The sequence below is a fragment of the Balaenoptera physalus genome (genome assembly GCF_965194825.1).
Source record: "Balaenoptera physalus genome assembly, chromosome: 10".
Classification (NCBI taxonomy): Eukaryota; Metazoa; Chordata; class Mammalia; order Artiodactyla; family Balaenopteridae; genus Balaenoptera; species Balaenoptera physalus.
Window position 1 is genome coordinate 101478445 of NC_138889.1, and position 11100 is coordinate 101489544.

At 43.7% G+C, this 11100-nt stretch overlaps 1 long non-coding RNA gene across 1 annotated transcript in view; it reads left to right on the top strand.

Annotated features, from left to right (window-relative positions):
• The window catches only part of LOC309668488, a 46940-nt gene extending 36180 nt beyond the window's left edge, over nt 1–10760 (top strand). The window contains exon 2 of the long non-coding RNA XR_014268250.1: nt 4867–10760. This is a non-coding gene — a long non-coding RNA (uncharacterized lncRNA). The remainder of the gene's footprint in view (nt 1–4866) is intronic.
• The last annotated feature ends 340 nt before the right edge of the window (nt 10761–11100 follow it).

Genomic DNA, 11100 nt, shown 5'->3' on the forward strand with positions numbered 1-11100 from the left:
AGTAAGTTAGGCGAGGCAGCGGCAAAGATGGAAGAGTTCCAGGAAGATTCTGAAACGCAGATACAACATGGTCATCTTATTTGGGGACTTTAATGATGACATTATTCTACCAAGCCCACTCCCTTCATTTCTCAAACAGAAATGCCAACAGGCAGGAGAAAGGAGCTAGAGAAGGCACTTGGCCCTGCTCCCGGGTTATGGAAACTGGGCCCCAGGGTGGTGTTTCCTCCAAGGAGAAATATGGGATGGGAGTGGTATCTTATCTCCAGCCTAAGCAGGAAGCACAATCTCAGCAATTTCCTGCACACCTGCCCTCTGCTAATTAGCACTTTCACCCATCAGTCTCAGCTCAGCCCCAGGAGTAACCCTTTCCCTCTCTCCATGAGTGCTGGTGACTCAGGTTTCTCAAATCGCCCCTGGCAAATGCATATCAGGGAGTGGGGCAGTGCTCTGCTCAGACCACGGACCTCAGTCCATCACCCACACTGACTACAGAGAGAGCTATCTAAAATGGAAAGGGCGTCCTGGCACTCCCTGCTCCAAACCCTTCAGTGAATCCCCTCTATTGACAGAATAAGCATCATTGGCCCAGCCTGCAAGACCCTGCACAGCACAGCCCCGGGTCCCCCTCCAGCCTCATCTCAAACCTTTCTGCAGGAGACACAGCCCATGCTACAGCCCTCACTGAACTGTTTGTGGTTCCCTAATGCACAGTGTGCTGTTCCCATTTCTGCACATGGCTACATGCTGTTCCTCCTGCCCTGGACCGCACCTCTCTCCTTGGTCACCTGCGGCTAAGCCCTTTGCCTTTGCTGTGGCACTGTTACACCAGAAGGAAGTGATCTGGGTTCATGTCCTCCTTTTCCTGTTGAATCATTAACTCCTTAAAGACAGGGGCTCTGCTTTGCTCTGAGGCATATCTCCAGGGCCTCAGGTGGTGCCAGTGCATCAAGGAATGTTTGAAGAGGGAACATAAGGGATCGTGAAAGTGAAGGAGGGAGAGACGGAGAGAAACTGGAAAGGGAGAAACTTCCTACCCCTTAACAATGCCCCTGACCAGCTTATCCACAGGGCCTGGAAAACGCAGGCCGGTGGTTATCAGGCAGAGCAAACATCTTCCAACTGTCACAGGCTTTAGGGCTTCCAAAGCCCTTTCACACACAAAGGCTCATTTGATCCTCACACTATCCCTGGTAGGTTACCAGCCATTTCCCCCATTTTACAAAGAGGAAAACAGGAGCTAGAGAAGGGAAGGGACTTCGAAGGCCACCAGTCAATCTCGGCACCTAGAGCCAAGTGTACTCCTTTGCTCCTACAGGGCTCCTCTGTGTCAGCAGAGATGCATCTGTGCTAGGGGCTAGTGGTCTCTGAAGGGCCCCAGGCCAGGCAGCCTTGGGAGGCCTGGAAGAGATCCCACTCTGAGCAGCCGCTCAGGAGCCAGTGTCCCCACTCACTGCCCAGTTCCTACTGCAGCACAAACACCGCTTTATTCTCCTGCGTCCAGCAGCCTGACGCCGTCCCGGCTTCCTTCTGGCCTCTGTTTCTGTCCTACATCTGGGAAGACAGTGAATAATTCTTCCTTTCTTTCTGGAGCCTGTTGCCTTCCAGATATTTATAGACGCTCCTGGCCCCGGTGAGGCATCTTTTCTCTCCTGTTTAAATTTAGCTGCCTTTGTCTTCTTCCCCTGACTTATCTCCTGAGCCCGCCTGGGTTTCCTCTACTGCCTTTGTTCTCCCTGTGTTTGTTCCACATCTTCTTTCATCTGCTGAGCCGAAACAATTTTGCCAAAGTTTCTCTGAAGCCTTAATATAACTTTCTCCTCCAGGCTCAGACCTCTCCACAGCCCTCACTCTGCCCACTTTCCACTTTCCCTTGCCCAGACCTCACCCTCACCTTCTCTCAATCGAGCCCATTTGCAGAAAGGGAAAGTGGCCATGGCTAATTGGCAAACAGAGCCAGAACCAACAACCACCCAATCTCCTCTGCCCAAAGCCATTTTCACTTTTAAAAGCCCCTGGTTTCAATGCCTCTATCTTGAGTCTCAACCCAGAATCATTTTGTCTTCTTCTCAGCAAAATATGTAAAGGGTTTGCACATCTTTGTTCTCTTAGGCACTGAAACTGATCCTAAGACAATCTTGCCTTAGTGCTGGAAAGAGCAGCTGCCATCCAGAGATGGAAGTGCACTATTTTGCCTCTAATAACATTTAATAGATATAACATAGGTTGAAATTAGGTTCCCAAGTCCAAATCATACAGGGATCTCCCATTCCAGTGGTTCCAGGGATCGGGCAAGTACAGAAATGAATGAAGCCAGTATGGCCACAGACAGTAGGGACCTACAGCATATACACTGTGTCTTAAGAAAGTTTCATACTATATACTTATACTACATCACTCAGATTTTCTGCTTTTTCCAGAGAAGTCAAAAATCTGGACTTTTAAATAATGGCAATTAATTCAAAATTTGAAAAACACTAAACGAACAGAATAGAACATGCATCACTGTTATGACCTCTGCACCCCACCACCCACCCATCCCTTCACACGTCACCCACAAGCCTTGCTCCTCACCACCTCCCTAGCCATGGTGCAGAGACCAAATGGCCCTTCCATTTCCAGTTGGCATCTTCCTGGCTGTCAGTCCGTATGGTTCCATTTCTACCCCTCTGCCATTCTTCAGATTGGATTCTGAACTGATAATAGCAGATCTTTGCCTCTAATTCAAGATCCCATTTCCTCTCTGCTCTCTCCTCATGCTTGGCAACAGTGATGTTCATTTTCAGAATCAACCCCCAGAAGTTCTCCCATGACACATCAGTCAGGATGAGCTAGGTTATGCTGCAACAGCAAACAGCATTAAAATCCCCGTACCTTATGAAAGGTTATTTTTCCCTGAGTAGATCATGCTAGTAGCAATCTTCATCCAACACGATAGCTCCTGTTTTTGACGTCTATCAGATCAGCTTCTCTATCAGTGTGTGTAAGGTGTCACAGGATAGATTACTCCTGGTTACCTGAAGGTAATTTTGAACTAAAAATATAGTAATCTTTCCCCAAAAAGAGCTATAATAATTCTCTTTATTGATCTTTCAAGTCAGAAACGAAATCCTGCTCATCAAAAGACATAAAAAAATAAGCAATGTTATATGAAGAAAATATTTAAATACTTGCTTAGAATAAAAATATAGCATCTAGGGTAATCTAAGATTTTTTGCCTTTTTTTGAGCCCTCAAAATAAATATGGATTTGAATATTTTCTTTTTAACAGCTTTATTAGAATATAAGTTATATACAATAAACTGCATATTTAAAGTGTGCAACTTGAGGGCTTCCCTGGTGGCGCAGTGGTTGAGAATCTGCCTACCAATGCAGGGGACACAGGTTCGAGCCCTGGTCTGGGAAGATCCCACATGCCGCGGAGCGGCTGGACCCGTGAGCCACAATTACTGAGCCTGCGCATCTGGAGCCTGTGCTCTGCAACGAGAGAGGCCGCGATGGTGAGAGGCCCGCGCACCGCGATGAAGAGAGGCCCCCACTTGCCGCAACTAGAGAAAGCCCTCGCACAGAAACGAAGACCCAACACAGCCATAAATAAATAAATAAAATTAAAAAAAAAAAAAGTGTGCAACTTGATAACTTTTTATACATATGTATACTCCCTTGAAATCATCACTACAATTGGTAATAAACATATTCATCACCCACCCCCCCAAAAAAAATCCTGTAGCTTAAAATCACAAATGTTCCTTGTTCACCTGTGCCACAAGTCCATGGGGGTCGTCTAGGGCCTCTGCTCCAAGCCACTCCCACACTAAGGCTGGTGGAGCAGTCACCACCTGAAACACTGCCATCATAATGACGGAGAAAGAACGTGATGAACTGTACACTGACTCTTAAATCTCTTCCCCAGAGGTAACACTCATTCCCTTTCTGCTCACATTTCATTTCTCAAAACAGATTATATGGCCATCTACAATTTCAAAGAAAGTAAAGGAATGCCATTTTTATCATGTGCCTGGAAGATGGAAATATTTCAGGAACAGCACTAAATGACTTCCACATGTGGTATTTCCACTTTTCAGGGAGTTTTTTAGGTTCTCTTCAATGGTTCTGAATTCATTCTTTTATTCATTTAACAACAATGACTGAGCAAAGCTCTGAGGTGGGCAATCTGCGCATAGGAATAAGAACTTGCCTCTGCCTTCAAACAGCTATAATTTGTCTAGGGGGCATCAGTAGATCTGTGCCAGTAACTTGGAAACAAGGTACACACAGCAAGTGCCCCAGGCAAGCGTTAGTAAAATACTGAGCATAGAGAAGGCAGTAAACATAGAGAAGGTGGCATCTGAGAAAATCCTCGGAATGGAGAAGGGTAGACACAAGCAGGAAGGATGCCTATTCCAAGCTGAATCCCTCCACCCCAATACTTGTAACCACACAGCAGATCAAAACAGGATCCACTTCCTGGATAACTAGTCCTACACCTGTCCATAGGATGCAGGCAAGGAGAAATACATACGGCAGCCAAAGCAACCCCTACCCCTATCTTGGTTCCAAGCCCAGACTGGAGCCAATCGCTTAGATTTGAACTTCAGGTCCTCTACTCATTTGCTAGATGACAGTGAGCAAGTCAATGCACCACTTGTGCCTGTTTCCTCATCTGTACAATGGGGTATTAATAGTAATGACCTCAAAGGGTTCATATGAGAATTGAATATGTGAATGTGGGTAGGTAACGTAACAAGTAAAAGGAGGCTGGGTACATGGCAGGCATCACGTCAGTGGTAGCTAGCATCCTTATCCTGCCCTGGTCATTGCCTCAATCTCATCTTCTTGATGTTTCTTCTTCCTTCAACACCTTAGTTACAAGACTGCTGTTCCTGAAGTGTGTGCTCTTGGACATTGATTGAGACTGCTCTCAAGTGTTCCTCGGAAGGAGATTTGATCTACGTAAAAGCACAAGACAGAGGCGAGAGGGCTCTATGCCCTCAAGGTAGGTCCCCTGAGCACTAGTCTGCATCCCACCTCTGCCTCATCGCAAATGAAATTCTTATAAATCCATTTTCATATATCCCCACCCTCTGTGAACTTCTAGCTAAAGTCACATTTTTCATAGGTGTGCCACAGGGCACAAATCCCAAAGATAGACTCAAGAGGAAAAAAAAAATAACTTCTGTCATATGCTGCATATGGAAAACTCCCTCTCAGAGATGGGCAAAGCACAAAGCAAAAACCAAAAAAACCTGTTTCATTTTATTTAATCCAGCATTTTCTGGGTTCAATTCTGACCATGATAACTTTATTTTTCATGTTACACACTTTGGGGAAAGTTGTGCAAAGGCAAGAACTGTTTCTTATTGATCCACTTATCCACAGAAATGCAGATAATGCTTGGAGTATAATAAGCATGAGAAAATAGTCAATACACTGAACTGAATTGCTTATGTAATCTTGGGAGAAATATTTATTTCCTCCCTGGGCTTCAGTTTTACCATTTTTTAAATGAGGGAATTGGACTAGAGAGTTGCTAAGATCCTTTCTACCCTCAGTTACTAGCCAGTATCTCATTAGATGTTTTTTTCCTTGCTCTCTGCCTGGTCATTACTGAGCCTCGTCACTTTATTCAAGGTGAGAGCAAACGCAAAACCGTCAACCCCCATGAGCAGGAAGCTAACAGGAAATGATCAAAGCTGACATTTACTGTACGCCAGCCACTGTGCGGAGTGCTTTACAGGGATCACGGCATCTAGTTGCAGCAAGACAAACAGATAAGTACCATTATTAAAATCATTCCCATTTTACGAAAAAGACTGAGGCACAAACAGACTAAGCTATCGCTTAAGTAACTCCACCCAGTTGGCAGAGATGGGATTTGAACCCAAATCATGTGACACCAAACCCCATACTCTTAACCTTTAGGCAACACTGCCTCCAGGGTGGCATGAGATACAGGAGCTGCAAGGATTCAGAGTCTAATCCACTCTGATTCCTGTTAAGGGAGGATTAAAAGCTTTAAAGATTTGCTTCATTTCTTCAGATTGATTCAACATATTTGTCTCTCGCTATAGTCTACCATTCTTTCGGCCTCAGCTTTCAGGAAAGAATGCAGGGAGTAGCATATTCCATGCACTTATTTTTATCAGTTACCATTATAATAATAATTATCTATAGAATTTCCAGGAAGCAATTTCATATCCATTATCAAGTATGATTTTTCATGCCAGCCTCTTGAGGCACACAGAGAAAATCAATATCACTGTATTGATTTTACAGTCGAGGAAACTGAGGTTCTGAGAGATGAAGGAGTTTGCCTAAGACGCCAGGCCAATAAATAAATTGTGGATCCTGGATTTGAACCTGGCCTTTGGGCCTCGAGGAGAAAGTACTCAAGGGCTCAATATGATCCAGGGCACTTGGCTCCCAAGGTCAATCCCAAGTTGGGGATGGGGAGTAGGCAGAGTTAGTGAAGACATGGGTGTGAACTAAGGAGGAAATTGACAAGGAGACCCTGGAGATAGAAGGAAACCCACTTTGACGTCCAGAGGGAAAGGAGTGTCAACTCTCTTCCTTGGTGTTGGCTGAGGGTACAGTCAGGGTTTTAGTGCCCTTCACGAACCTATTCTTATTCTGCTTCCTTCTCTCTAACCTTCTGCCTCTTCAAGTCACTATCTATCCATCATCTTAGCCACCTCCCAGACCTGGGACCATTTATGCTTCACCTGCAAATATTCGCTGGGTACCTACACTATGCCAGGCCACTGTTATTAGGCATTAAGAAGACTGAAATGAGATACGTACAAATCATTGAACTCCAGGGAAGGTGCTAACTTCAGGCTCAGGAAAGACTTGCAGAGGTGGTATATTTGATCTGAGTCTGGTGGGTATATAGGAGCTCTCCAGAAGGATGACATGGGCCAGAATAAAGATTGGACAAAGAGTATCCCAGGCAGAGGGAACATGTGCAGGGATTTGGATTGAAATGTGATACACAGAAGGGAAGTGTCAAGAGCTGAGGCTCAAAAGGAAGGTACAGCTAGATCTTGATGGACCTTGAAGTCCAGCTGAAGACATTGAACTTGATCTCTCGGGCAGTGAGGGAGCTATGACTGTTAGGGACAGCTACCCCTCTGTGCTAGGGATGGTTTTGAACCTATCTTTGTTGTCTTGTTCTTCTCATAGGAAGTCCTCCTGAGAACCCAGAAATGAATTCAGAGATTCTCATTGTAATTAGAAAAGAATATGAAGGTCAAAGAAGAGAGAAAAAATATCACTCCCCTTGGTCAAAGAGGTAAGCATATCTTAAGGTGTACCATGCCATGGGGATAGGATGCCAACGGGAACAGGCAGAGGTCTCCACCCCTTGCCTAGAGCCCAGGAGGCTGGTAGAGGCAGGTCCTCCAGGTAGACCAGTCCCCGCCCCTCATGGTGACTCTGTGTGTGGAAAGGAACATGAGTGCTCGTCCTGACGTCGTTGCTAATGAAATCAGTCTCCCAACTGAAAAACTTAGTGAGTGATGGTGATGAGCATCATGGGACACGACTGACACCCTGACCTCTCCATCCCCTTCCGCCCCGGGGGAGCCGCTGTGCTGCATGCAATGCACAAACCCAACACAGGGAGGCGGTGTGGGCCCACGGTCGCCTCAGCCCAGACACCGCAGAGCCGGGAACTAGGGACAAACAGAGGAGGGAAACGGACCCAGATAACAAAACAAATTTGTGGAAATTTGCTCTTACTATAAGAGACTTTCCTCTAGCAAGTGCCCCTAGTCTACCAATCCAGTCCTCTGAGCCTTACAATAATCCCTTCCCAAGCAGAAATTTTATGAAAGTTCTCCGTCCCTGCTCAGTTCCTGGGCCTGGCACTTAATATCACTGCCCCCTGGTCCTAACTGCTTCCCCAGCTTTCTTTCCCTGTTTCCCTCGCCTTGCATGATGCTCAGGTCTACTTCTATTCCCCGTCCGGGTCCTTGTCTGTGCCTGTGCCCACGCTGTTCTCTTCAGCTGGAGCAGCCTTTTTCAAAAGACCCTACCTCCATATCTGATCTAATCCTAATGACACCAACACCATGAAGCCTTCCCTGACCACCACCACCCTAAGCCAGAAAGCACCTCTTGTTCTCTCTCTCATTCTCTCCAGTGCCCCCCCAGGACATTCTCTGCTCCTCTCCGCCACCCACCTCCATCTACCGTCTACCGTATGTGGCAGTCATTTGCACGTGGGGGCAGAAACACTTCCAAATGTGAGCCCTGCTTCACAGTAGCTCCACAGGATAAAGGAGGTTAAATTCAATCAAAGGAGTGTCCAGAGATGTGCCTGCTGGTCAGGTGAGCTTTTGTTTTCTTACCTAGAGAAGGCTTAAGTAGAAAGATAGATCAACTGGGAACTGATTAACTAAATTATGGTATATCTATGCTACAGAAAACGACACAGCTTTTAAAATGAATGAGAAAGTCTGTATGTGCTGGTATGGAAAGGTGTTCAAGATATATACTGTTTTAGAAAACAAAAATAAAAGGCAAACCACTGAATAGCTTAATGACTGCATTTATTTAGGAGAGAAAACAATATTCTGTACACACACGTAATCTTACGTACATAGAAAAACTCTGGAGGAATATACAAGAAACACTAACAGGAGATAAAGCAGAGGAAAAGAACTAGGGTGATAAAAGAAGAGATACTTTTTCTTTGCAATTTAAGTCCTATGATATTTTTACTTTTTGCAATTGATTAATTCATTCAGTAAATATTTGTTTAAGGTACTGTTCTAAGCACTGGGATACCGGGATATTATAAAAGGAACTTTAACCTTTCTGTAATAATTAAACTAGTTTAAAGATGGAGTGAGATTTTTCCACCTTGTCCCCCCTGCTGAAAACAATGATAAAGTAGGGCAAAATATATGAGTCAGATGTTTTGAGGCGTTATACAATAGGCAACACACGACTATAATCCTTGAGAGGCAAGCCCACAATCACCCAGCTCTCAGACTGCACACACTTCCCTACTTTGGTGCATCAAGGTGGAGCCCAAAGGGGGCTGTAATCTCACCATGCTAAGAAGGCAGATGTGGGAGTTCTGGGCAGCTGAAGCAACTGGAATGTGTAGGGTCAAGTAGCTGTTCAGAGAGAGTAGCCCAGACGTTTGTGTGGAGACTCATGGAGAGTTCTTAGGGGCAGGCTGGGCTGTGTATGCACAGGGCAAGACTCTGCAAGGCTGAGCAAAGATTGATGACAAGCTAAGAGCTGAATGGGACTGCCAAGGTGGAGGAAACCTGCTGAAACCTCAGGCATTCAGTTAAGAACTCAAAAAAAAAGAAAAAAGAAAAAAAAAAATCCAGGCCTTAGGAATAAGGATCATGCCTTAGAGTTAAGTTCAAAAATGATATAGACCCACCCTATAAAAGAATAAAATCAAGACTGGCAGGACCAAAGAGATTCACTAGTAACTTAACCTTTCAGAACAAAAATCAACACCCATAAGAGAATATGGCAAAACATAGACTCGATATAATGTATCATTCAAAGTAGTCGGTATACAATAAAAAATTACTACATATTTGAACCATAAACAAGGGGCGGGGAGAACAATCAATTCAAACAGACCCTAAAATGACCCAGATGTTGAAATTAGCAGACAAGCACTTTAAGGCAGCTATTATAAATATGTCGAAGGACTTAAGGGAAAAGATGGTCATAATGAGTGCAAAGCTAGGAATCACAGTGGAAGAATGAAAGATGCTAAAAATAGAAATTGTAGGACAGAAAATTACAGTACAGTACCTGAAACTTAAAACTTACTGAAATAGAGAAAAAATAAAATTTAATGTACAAAATCCCAGTGACCTCTGGGATGATATTAAGCAGGCTGATATACATATAATTGACGTCCCAGAAGGGGAAAGAGAGAATAGACAGGAAAAAAAATGTTTGAAGACATAATCACCAGTATTTTCCCAAATTCGATTTTTTAAATTAACTTATAGATCCACGCAATTCAGCAATCCCTAAACAGGATCAATACAAAGAGGACCATAGCTAGACACATCATAGTCAAACTGCTGAAAATCAAAGATGAAAAGAAAATCTTAAACACAGCCAAAGAAAAAAATAAGGAAAAATACAAATATCGATTGACTGCTCGTAGTAAACAAGAGAGGCAAGAAGACAAGGGAATAATGACTTTAAAATACAGAAAGAAAAATAAGTCCTCCTAAACTGTATATTCAGTAAAAATATCCTTCAAAAATTAGAGCGAAAGAAAGTTATTTTTAGGTGAACATAATGTGAGAGAATTCATTGACAGCAGACTTGCACTATGAGAAAAGCTAAAGGAGGTTCTTGTTCTTTAGGCTGAAGAAAAATGACACCAGTTGGAAATTTGGGTCTACAAGGAAAAAATAATAACATTTTACTGTGTGGTAAATTACATATGAGTATTTAATGTATATGTCAATACTAGCACAGGAGATGGGTTGAGGTAAGTGGTATTTTACTGTTGTAAGGTTCTTACATTTTACATGAACCAATGCAATATTAATTCAAGGTAGACTTGGTAAATTTAGGATACTTGTATTGCCTAGAGTGATGCCAAAAAATACATAGAGTTATATTTTAAAAGCCAGTAGAGAAATTAAAATGGACTGCTAAAAAATAGATGATTAACCCAAAGAAGGCAGGAAAGGAGTAAGAGAGGGAAAATACACCAATGGGACAAATAGAAAACAAATACCAAGAAGGGGGATTTAAAACCAGCCATAACATTCATTACCCTAAATGTATTGAATAAATGGACTAAACCTTCTAATTAGACAGAAGGTGGGACTTCTGGTATGACAGATAAGGAGGTCAGCAAATCCTCTCCCCCAAAAAGCAACTATAATACTAAAAACAAAGTTGTCTAAATAACTATTTCTGGGCACTGGAAATCAACCAAAGCCATACAAGGAATTCATGAAAAACTTCTAAACTCTGAGTAAAAACGGTGGGAGTTTGTGATGTTCCTGCTTGGAGCAGCTTTCATCTTCCCCCGCAGCCCAGCAGCTTTGCGGCCAGAGCCAGCTCACTTGGTTGGAAGTAGAAAGCCAAAACCCA